The sequence below is a fragment of the Lynx canadensis genome, chromosome B1 (assembly GCF_007474595.2).
Source record: "Lynx canadensis isolate LIC74 chromosome B1, mLynCan4.pri.v2, whole genome shotgun sequence".
Taxonomy (NCBI): Eukaryota; Metazoa; Chordata; class Mammalia; order Carnivora; family Felidae; genus Lynx; species Lynx canadensis.
In genome coordinates, this window is record NC_044306.2 from 89,168,485 (window position 1) to 89,180,678 (window position 12,194).

The window sequence follows — 12,194 nt, forward strand, 5'->3', positions numbered from 1 at the left end:
TGTTCAAACAACCACTTGGCAAGAAATAGGAATACACACTGGGAGCAGGGCAAAATAAAACTTGAAATTTCCCAAAGCCAGATAATAAAGTGTGCTTAACTGAGCAACGTATATGGCGTCCTGAAAGTTATAAGAAGCCATTGGAACATTTTAGTCAGGATTGCAGGTGTAGACAGTATGCCCCATTGGTTCCATTTCCAAAACCCCTCTGATTATGTATCTCCATCCCGTGCCAATAAAACCTGAGCCCCAGCCATACCTTCACTGTCACCTAGGCCACCGCAGCAGCCTCTGACCCTGCCTTCTTCCCTCCACTCTGGCCCCACAGGGCAGCCTGAGGCCTGACTGTAACATACAAGCAGTTGTTCCCCTGTCCAAACATTCTGATAGTTTACCATTACAGTTCAAAGAAAATATTAACTCTTAACTGTCCCTACATGATCTGCCCCTTGTCAGCCTCTCCAACTTCATCTTTTCTCCTTCAGTTTCCTCATAGCATCTAGACTACATGAGTTACCTCATTTATAAAGTGTATTTAGTAATTTCCTGTCACAAAAAGCCTCTAAGAGAAGAATCTTATGTCATTCCTGATAGTAGCCCTGATGTGTAAAACATGGGAATGTAACAAAAATCCGATAAACTGAAGGTGTTGGATTCAGTGTTAAGTTTCACAAATGATGGCCACTTTAATAATGAAAGAAGATTGTTAACCGTACTTTAAAAAAACTTTCTGGGATTCCTGGGTTGCTCAGTTGGTTAAAAATCTGACTTTGGCTCAGGTCATGATCTCACGGTTCGTGAGTTTCAGCCCTGCATTGGGCTTTCTGCTATCAGCACACAGCCAGCTTCAAAGCCTCTGTCTCCCTCTCTCTCTCTGCCCCTCCTTCACCTTGAACACACACACACGTTCTGTCTCTCAAAGATAAATAAACATTAAAAAAAAAAAGCAAAAAGAAATTTTTAAAAATTTCTGTTTTCTTTTTTTTTTTGGAATTTTTAAGTTTATTTATTTATTTTGAGATAGAGAATGAGCAAGGGAGGGGCTGAAAGAAAGAATCCCAAGCAGGCTCTGCACTGCCAGTGTGGAGTCCAGTGCAGGGTTCGAACTCACCAACCTTGACATCATGACCTGAGCCAAAATCAAGAGTCAGGCTCTTAACCGACTGAGCCACCCAGGCGCCCCTCTATGTTTTCTTTAACATTTATAAACTTCCATAAATGTGGGTGTACAATATGTTTAACAATAAATCAAATACAAGGTTCTTTAAGATTCTTACATGCATTCACTTGTATTTAGTTCTGTTAGTATTTCTTTTCCTGCCATTGTATGATATGTGTGCATGCATTTCTGTTTAAGTCTCTGTTGACACTGAAGATAAAATTTAAATTTTTTTTGTAATTAAAACTATATATATTATATATATGATTTGTAATAGTTACAGGCATGCAGGTACAAAGAAAACACTAAATAATTATATATTTCATATATGAAGTACTGTGTATTTTTATAACAATGAATACTTAGCTTTCCATTAATATATCCATGATGGGTATACACTCTGAAATTTATTAGAGACTGCTGCTTAGACATGATAATTTATGTATCAATTCATAGTTTTTTAAGAAAAACATAGGAATTTGTATCAAAAATCATAAACTATTTTTGTCTTTTATCTAGTAATTCTCATTCTAATAATTCACTTTTAAAATGATTAAAAATGTACAAAATATTTTGTTCAAAGATATGTAACTATAATTTTTATTTTTATTAAATGATGAAAGAAGACAAAATCTCTAAATTTCTTAAAATAACAGAAAGGTTAAATATATTATAACACACCTAATAAAATATTACACATATGTAATACAAGATCTGGAAAGGTTTTAATGAAATGGGAAAACATTTATGAAATATATACCTGCATATATGTGCATATGTTCATATTTTAATAAGTGTTTATGTATATACATATTTATGTCTATCTTGAGAGGAAGAAATCTACCAAGATATCTATAATATGCATGTTTAACCTCTCTGGAAAGTGGATGCATTTCCCATTCAATGAATTTTATAATCATTGACAGCTAGTAGGAGTCATGACATAGATGTGTGAAAATCTTCCTTAGCACCTTCTGGTAAAATCACAAAACTGTTAGTATCAAAGCTGCTAAAATTTCATGAAGTATGGTTTTACGTTAGATCAAGAGTGATTTTGTTCCCCTTTCATACATTTACCCATACTTTTAAAAACAATTTGTGTGGTTTTTATAAAGAGAAAAATATTAATAAACCCTATAATCACATAAAGCACATAAACAAAATACTAAGTTAACTTTTGGAAAATAAAAAAAAGGGAGATGGGAATTATCCTAAAATAACTACCTTTTTTGAGAAAATTAATTATATAACATAAATAGTATTTTAAGTGAAAATACCAATAAACTTGGTGTCAGTTTCAAGTCCTGAATAACCCTTACTATCTATGACTCTGGTCACACCATCACTACTCTCTATCCCTTTTTTAATTCTATAAAATAGAGATACTCAATTAGGTTTGAAGAATCTTGTAATTTTTTAATTTTGGGTGTGAATGTTTTTCAAAATCCTGATTTTATAGATATCCAGGTTATTGATTTTGCCTTTTATAACATTTGTGGTCATTAAATAAAAAAATATATGTAGTGGATAAATTATCTAAACATTTGGAAATATTATGAACACCTATGTGAAAGTGACTTTTTAAATTTTTTTAATGCTTTTCATTTTTTTAATGTTTATTTATTTTGGGGAGACAAGAGACAGAGTGCAAGCAAGGGAGAGGCAGAGAGAGAGGGAGACACAGAATCTGAAGCAGGCTCCAAGCTGTCAGCACAGAGCCCTATGCGGGGCTCAAACTCATGAAGTGCAGAATCATGACCTGGGCCGAAGTTGGATGCTTAACCGATTGAGCCACCCAGGAACCCCAAAAGTAACTCTTGAGTCATCCGGATTCTAGCAATTATTAGTGCCGTGAGGTCCTCACCTCAGGTCAGTTTTCTTTTTCTTTTTTCTTTTTCTCATAAAGTCAAATTTATTCAGTAAAGGGACCACATTTTATTCTGATACTGTCCATTTTTTTCTTTAATGTTAAAATTTCTTTTGTAGACTGTTGATAGTTGATTTTTTAAAATTCAAGTTAGTTAACATACAGGGTAATATTGGTTTCAGGAGTAGAACGCAGGGATTCATAATTTACATATAACACCCCAGTGCTCATCCAAACATGTGCCCTCTTTAATGCCCATAACTCATTTAGCCCATCCCCCTACCTCCCAGCAACCCTCAGTTCGTTCTTTGCATTTAAGAATCTCTTAGGGTTTGCCTCCCTCTCTGTTTTCATCTTATGTTCCTACCTTTCCCCTATGTTCATCTGTTGTCTTTCTGAAATTCCATATATTAATGAAATCATATAATATTTGTCTTTCTCTGACTTATTTATTTTACCATAATGCACTCTACTTCCATCCACATTGTTTCAAATGGCAAGATGTCATTCTTTTTGATTGCCAAGTAATACTCCATTGTATATATATACCACATGTTCTTTATCCATTCATCCATCGATGGACATTTGGGCTCTTTCCATACTTTGGCTATTGTTGATAGTGCTGCTATAAACACAGGGGTGCATGTATCCCTTCGAAACAGTACACCTGTATCCCATGGATAAATGCCAGTAGTGCAGTTGCTGGGTCGTAGGGTAGTTCTATTTTTAATTTTTTGAGGAACCACCATACTGTTCTCCAGAGTGGCTGCACCAGTTTGCATTCCCACCAGCAGAGCAAAAGGGTTCCCCTTTCTCTACATCCTCGTGAGCATCTGTTGTTTCCTGAGTTGTTTATTTTAACCATTCTGACAGGTGTGAGGTGGTATCTCATGGTTTTGATTTGAATTTTTCTGATGATGAGTGATGTTGAGCATCTTTTTATGTGTCTGTTAGCCTTCTGGGTGTCTTCTTTGGAAAACTGTCTATTCATGTTCAAGTTTTCCTTACAGATTTTTGTGGGATAACTTAAGTTCATAGTAGGTTTTGAAATCAAGTAGTACAAGTCTCCAACTTGGTTCTTCTCCAAAAATTTTTTGGATGTTTTGGCTCTTTGCATTTTCATTTAAATTTTAGTAATATTTTGAGAGGATGTATGCAACCACGCACTTCAAATGAACCATCAGTTGCTTTCACTTTTTCTCGTGAAGTACTTACTGTATTTGTTTTGCTTGTTTTGTCTCAGAACTTGTTGTAATCTGACCTCTCTCTGTACTTCAGTGAACCTATTCTTCTTTTTTTAATATTTATTTATTTATTGAGAGGGAGAGAGAGAGAGAGAGAGAGAGAGAGTGCAAACAGGGGAGAGGCAGAGAGAGAGAGAAAAGGAGAGAGAGAATCCCAAGCAGGCTTCATACTGTCAGCACAGAGCCTGAGGTGAGGCTTGATCTCACAAACCACGAGATCATGACCTGAGCTGAATCACGAGTCTGACACTTGACTGAGCCACCCAAACGCCCTGGTTAACCTACTTTTTAAGACAATTTACTTCATAGTAAATGAAGTTGATGGTGTTTTATGACTATTCCTATTTTTTTCATTCTTAATCAAAATGTGCACATATAATTTTCTATTCTTTCCAGAAATTAAACATCTTCTTAAGTTTATGGGCATTGCACAGATATAAATCTTATTAATTCTAAGAAAGATATTTTTTTCTTCCTGGACTCCCATTTCTCTTTAGCTCACCCTCTCCTGACCAAAAGGTAAATGCTCTAGAACTTATTTCTTTCAATCCTTCTTTTGGCTTCATTGAAGACTTGTGCTGAATGCTGAATATGAATTTTAGCCAAATGGCAAATAGCTGAGTGTAAGGGCAGTAAAAAGCTGAAGCCAAGGCTTATTCTGTCATAGCTATGGACTCCTGAAATTATATGTAAAAAAAAAACTAATGCAATATTATTCTGAAATTTTATTAAAATAATTTAAAATTTGACATTATTGCACAATAATAAGAAAGAAGATAATTGTTTGAGATTGCCAGCTGCTAGGTAATTGCTATTGGCATTATATTACATAATTTCAATGCTAAGTGGAGTTTTAATTGAGATTGGTAAAGAAGTAAGATTTGGAGCCTAGCTCTGTCAAGATGGGATACTGCTTATGAGTTGCCAACAAATTCAGAAACTTTCTTTCTCTGTAATGCTATGGACTAGAGTAAAGAGTTTTCAGCCTGTGTACAACTCCTGCAAAATATGTGTTTGATAACAATCTTGCAATATTTCCTGAAACAGTCCAATAAAATGAAGCTTGAATTAGATGTTTTCTAAATATTTTAAGAATATTTAAGATAACTTCTGAGAATATATTATATTGTACTGTCAATGTTGTGCATTACACAATAAAATACAATCTTGCTTAAAATAATTTTATATGTGCTTGCTTGCTACTTTGTTCAACTGCTTAGAAAACATGTTTTTAAAACTTGGATCAAGAAATGTGCTAATTTACAATGAAATTGGCTTTGACATAACATAACATTCTGGAATTTCCAGCTATATCTCAGATATTATTTCTCTTAGATGTCAAGCTGGATGCTACTGTAACAATACATAAATAGGTAGAAGTGACTTTGGAACTGGGTGGTGGGAAAGACAGGAAGAATAGTGAGGAGTGTGATAGGATAAACTGAGATTGTCTTGAATACAACATTAGCAAAAATATGAATGTTAACTCTGCTAGCGAGGACACAGTTGGAAATGGAGTATGTGTTATAAAATACATGTCATCTTAGAGAACACCTAAATTATCATGAACAGACTCTTGGTGCAAATACGAACTTTAAAGACACTGCTGGTGAGGGTTCCTATGGAAATGAGCTAAATGTCAATGGAAACTACAGGAAAGGGGATCTTTGTTTTATAGCAGCAGAAAGCCAAACTGAGTTGTGACCTGTAGTTATATGAAAAGCAAATTTTGTAAATAATGAACCTGTACATTTAGCTGAAGAGTTTTCCAAGCAGATTGTGTGAGGTTTGCAGGTGAGAATAAAATGTGAAAGGAAAGAGAACAAGGCAAGAATGGTTAAGCAAAAAGGAACGGGTGCTTGATGTTGATTTGAAAAAATCTTAAGTCTATCCAGATTGCAAAATTTGCTATAATTAGGAGATTCCCTGTCAGAAATGCATGATTTGCAGAGAAGGCCAAAGGTGTGGGCAACTTTTAGCTAGTGTCTCAGGAGGATCAAAAGATCAAAATAATCAGTCACACACAGGGCTCTTTGAAGAGACTAGTCATGTGGCTCTTGGATCCTTTCAGCCTTCCAGCAGAAGCCGGGTAAGAGAAGGGATTATCTAGGAAAGATCTGTAGCCTCTTGTCTAGTGAAGTGAAGTGAGTCTTTGTGAGAGAATCACAGTTCTTGAGAAAAGAAGGTTGTCAGACTGAAAATTCTACAGACTATAAGTAGGCTGATAAAACTCAACTTAAAACACTCGCTACCTTTCAAGAAAAACGGATGACTATGAGGGTGGAGCCATAACCCAGTAGAAAAAGCCATGGACTCATAAATTAGAGCCCTGAACTGTAGAGGATTATTTACAGGTCTTGGAACCTAATGGAGATTGACAGAATGAAAGTGAAAATTCCTAGGATTAATAATTCTTTTTCCTTCCATTTTCTCCCTTTTCCAATGTAATATCTATAACTGTTTTTCTAATGTCTTTCTTTTCATATTTTGAGAGCAAATAACTTGTTTTTTGTGTTTCCCAGGTTCACAGATATAGAGGTATTATGTCTCAGGATAGCTTATACCCTGGGTCTGCAAATTATGGACTTGTCATACCACATAATTGTGTAAGTCAATTCCTCAAAATAAATCTCTTTCTATATATTTACACAATCCTATTGGTTCTGTTTCTCCAGAGAACCCTAATATACATCTTAACATCCTGCTTCTGACATATAATAACTTTAAAAAAGTTAAATATAGAAACTTTCCTATTATATGACATATTAGTTTGGCCCTTTGGTGTTAATATTGGTTTACATGCCATATCTATATATGTTACAAACCCATTTTTATAATTTTCACTTTATATAAATTATGTTTTTAAAGAAGCTGAGAGAACAAAGGAAAGTAAATATATATTTATAAAGTTTGTGTTATTAGTTTTTCTTCCTATGGATTAGAATTACCATCTGGGAATTTTTTACTTAAATTTTGTCTAGCTTTCTAGTTTTATTTTTTTTTCTTGTCTAGGTTTTTCCACTTAGTAGTTATAATTTCAGTTAACTAGAAATTTTTTAATTAAATATTTTACATAGACATAATGTTGACCAATTTTAAAGTAATTTTGATGTTTCTGATTTCTTAATGATATAAATATACTAAAACCTGCATTCCCCTTTGCACTAACATTCTAGAAATTTTGTCAACAAACAAGTAAACAAAAAGTAAAGACTTTTTTAATCATTAAGAAACTAGATGTCATTTTAGTAATCAAACCACCATAAGAGCATAAGCATAGCCTTTCTCAATGAGTAGTCCATGCACCACGATGGATCTACGAGACAATTTAAGAGGCTCTGTAAGGATGAAACTCTTTCCTTGGAAATAGTAAGATGAAATTTCCCATTTTCAGTGTGGTAACATTTGCATTAATGGTTCAAAATATGTAATAGGTAATACTGCTGTTATTTCAGCATGAGTCAAGGCAGTGGCAACAAACTGCATGAATAGCTACTGTTTTCTTCACTGCCTTGCGTCTGCAATAAAATAAAAAATTCTACTTTATGTAAGAATATCCTTGATGATGCAGTAAAATTATTAATTTTATCATATAGCTTAACACTGGTTTATGGATTCTTAATATTCTATGAGATGAATCTCATAGAAGCATGTGTAACGTATGTAGGCTGCATATCAAATTGTGATAGTTGCCTCAAAGAAGAACATGGTTGCCTCAAGGAAGAAAAGAATATTTTGAGGTTCTAGTTCAGCTGGATGTTTTTTTATGGAAAGTAACTGTATTTAAAAAAATAAAGTAATAATAAAATGATTATTTAGACTTTGGTAATTGGCAGATTTTTTTTAAATGAACAACTAAGACTCACACTAAAGAAAAACAAATGATAATACTTATTACCAATAAGAAATTGTGAGCTTTTGAGCAAAAGTTAGAATTTAGAAATCTGTCATCTTCTACTGTGAGCTTGGCAATTTCAAATACTAAATACTTTTTGGACGCAATGGGTAGTGATATTAGTAAAGATCAATTTTTAATATTTCATATGCACAAAAGTATGAAAGATTTATATAACTCAGTGAAACAATATTTTCAAAATAAACACTGCAAGATGTTACAAAACTGTGCATGGGTAAATGATTCACTCAAAATGCAATACAGATCAGTGGATTATAATGTAAAAGAGTACCAAAGTTTATTGGTATGATTTCAGATTCCATACAGCAATCAACCTTAGGGAGCTATCACTAGAAAATTTTTGGTTAAAATCAAAGAAAAATATCTACGATTACTTGAAAAGGTCATTATTAACTTTTCCATCTACATGTCAATAATTGATAAGAGTTTCTACACATGCTTCTAACAAAATAGCTTATTGAATGCAGAATCAGATACGAAAATCTACCTGACTTCTATTAAACAAACATAAAAAATATTTGCAAAAATATAAAACAATCTGCCCTTCTCACTACTTTGTTTTAGGAAATACAATTGTTTTTGATAAAATTGTCTTGTTTTTACTATTTTTATTTTTTTAAATTTACATGCAAATTCATTAGCATATAGTGCAACAATGATTTCAGGAGTAGATTCCTTAGTGCCCCCTACCCATTTAGCCCATCCCCCCTCCCAGAACCCCTCCAGTAACCCTCAGTTTGTTCTCCATATTTATGAGTCTCTTCTGGTTTTGTCAATAAAATTGTCTTATTTATAGTATGACCATTATCCACAGATTCATTATTGTTATTCTTAAATGATTTTAATAAGTGAATACCTTGAAAATTTGTTTTAATATTAATATGGAAGATATAAACAAAAGGTTTTGTGGGTCCTCAATTAGTTTTAAGAATGTAAAGGTGTTCTGGGCACCTGGATGGCTTAGTTGGTTAAGCATCTGACTTCAGCTCAGATCAAGATCTCATGGTTAGTGGGTTTGAGCCCTGTGTCAAACCTGTCTGTGCTGACACAGCCCTGTCTGTGCTGACAGCTTGGAGCCTGGAGCCTGCTTCAGATTCTATGTCTCCTTCTCTCTCTGCCTTTCTCCCAATCTCCCCTCCCCCCTCTCAAAAATAAAATAAACATTAAAAAATTAAAAAAAAAAAGACTGCAAAGCTGTTCTGAAACCGGAAAGTTTGAGAACTATTCGATTAGATGGATGGTAGGAAGTCACACTCTTGTCCTGCAATATATCTCATGCCTCATTAAATTCACACATATAATGTTTAAATTAAATCCCATAAGCCATTATAAACTTTTGCAGCCTTTAGGTAATATCGATTTTCTATCCCTTCACTTTAAATTGTTAAGAAATTGTTTTTTTGTTTTTTGTTTTTTTTTTTTACTTCAAACTTAGTTAAGATTTCTATTTTACTATTAAGAGTGCTATTTTACACAGAGCTAATAACTGATTTATGGTATCTAGGAAAGAAATGTCTTCTGTATCGTTGATTTAGTCTTCTCGAACTTAGGCAGTGCTATAGCACTATATCATTTGTTCCGTGAGCACAGTAACCAGAACGATGGAGAAGTTATTCATACCCCTTAGGTGTTTGCTAACAATGAGGAGGTAATGATACAGGACAACAGAGAGCATAAAATATTTATGGAGTGCCACTTGTTTCGTCCATTTGGGAAATCAATATTTTAACAATTGTACTTTACAATACCCAGGATTAGGAGTGTACTGTGCTAAGAAAATAAGAGTTTAGAGAAGTGGAGAGTGAAAACACGAAGTGTATAAAACTTCTTAAAAGTATACATCATGGAACTATAAAGAGAGAGGAAACATACCTCCAGCAGAAGCTAAACTGGCGGTGATTCTCCTGCTTTTCACCTCACACACGTTGCATTTTCCTTACAATATTTGATATCCTTCCAATAACATTTTATAAGGTAATGTTGTGCTGTGCTATTTAGGTTGTTTTTAAAAATCTAGGCAGAAAGATAAATACCTACATTTTACAAAGGGTATTTTTTTTCAGATCATTTCGCTTTTTGTGACACAAGCTTTATATTTAATGTAATTATTATTTTTAATCATTATTTTTCTGATGCTTTATATATATATATAATTACATAAAACATAGTCTTTGTAAGGGATTTACTTGATTGCCATAATGATTTGCAAACACATAGACATAAGGAGTGTATTCCTTTTAGTACGTATGAATTGAATAATAATTATGTAGGTATATCTTTTCTATTTTTGAAAAGCACAGTTCACCATTTGTTTTATTTACTCGGGTTTTATAAATGCTTTAAGTGACATTTTCGAACAAGAAACAAATTATTAAAATATTTTAATAATAAAATATGAAAAATGAGAGAAGCCATAGAAAAAATACAACTATTTGGATTATAGTTCACCATGAACAACACAGGCTTGCTCTGCATGGATCTATTTATATGCAGATTTTTTACAGTATAGTACTGTAAATGTGTTTTCTCATCATTATGATTTTAATAACATTTTCTTTTCTCTAACTTATGTTATTGTAAAAATAACAGTATATAATACATATAACATAGGAAATAAGAGTTAATCAACTGTTTATGTTATTGGTAAGGCTTCCAGTCAATAGTAGGCTATTAATAGTTAAGATTTTGGGTATTCAAAAGATTTGCCTGAATTTTTGAGGTGAAGGGGATGGTTTCAGCACCCCTAATCCCTGTGTTTGTTGTTCAAGAGTCAACTGCAATTTACAATTTTAAGAGTGATAATGTTGTCTTTCAACCACAAAAGTGAAATAAATAATGAAAAGCCAAGGAAGAAACTGACCTATTTGATATAGGCTATAGTAAATAAAGTTCAATTATATATAGCCAATATTTCATAATTTATTATTCATCTTTATTATTTATTATTCATCATTTAATATAAAAAGAGAAGTATTATATACTTCTCTATATAGTAAATAAATGCATGCAGTTTTGATAAATGCATACAGTCGTTTAACTTATAGGACAAGCAAGATATAGAACAGACCATCAATCTCACCCACATCCACCCTGATTCTCCCTTCACCTCTGTGTTCAACATTTCCCCACCACTCTCAGCTCCTAGAAACAATTGATCTGTTTCCAGCTTCTATAGCTTTGCTTGCCCAGAATGTCACATAAAGGATACCATACAATAAAATCTGATCACATGCTCAGATCTTGTGGTCTTTAGTGTTTGTTACCATTCATGTAACATAATGTATTTGAGATTTATGAATTTTTCTGGGTTGCTGTGTCTATCAAGAGTAATTTCTTTTCATTATCAACTAGTTTTCGATTTTGTGGATGTGCTCCAAATTATTCATCTATTTATCAGTAGAAGGAAACTTGCGTTAGATACAGTTGGGGCAACTGCAAATAATTACACTGCAAACATCTCTGTATAGGACTGTCCATAACCAAAAGTATTCATTTTAATTTGCTAAAAGTTCTGAATGAGAGTGATTAGTAATTTTATGTTTAACCTTATGACATCTTCAAAGTATTTTTGAAGGTATGCACTTTTGCTAGAATTATAAGTTTTATTTTTCTATTACTTTTTTAACCATTCAAATATTTGTATAATATATCTTATTGACATTTTCTTTTGTGTTGCCCTGCTAAGAAATGATATTGGGCATCTTGTTATGTGCTTTTTACTAATTATATGTCTTCTTGGTTAAGTGTCTATTCAGTTTATTTGCTAATTTTTAATTGGATTTTTTTTATTCTTAAGTCTTGAAAGTTCCTTATGCATCATCTGTCAGTCTATGGCTTTGCTTTGCATGTCTTTAATAGCATTTTTTAAGGAAATATAAATCTAATAAAATTCAACTTTTTTTTTCTTTTGGAGATAGTATTTTTGGGGTTGATTCTAATAAATCTTTTCATAAGCAAGAATAAAAATAATACCTGCTACTTTTTCTACTAAACTATGTATAATTTTAG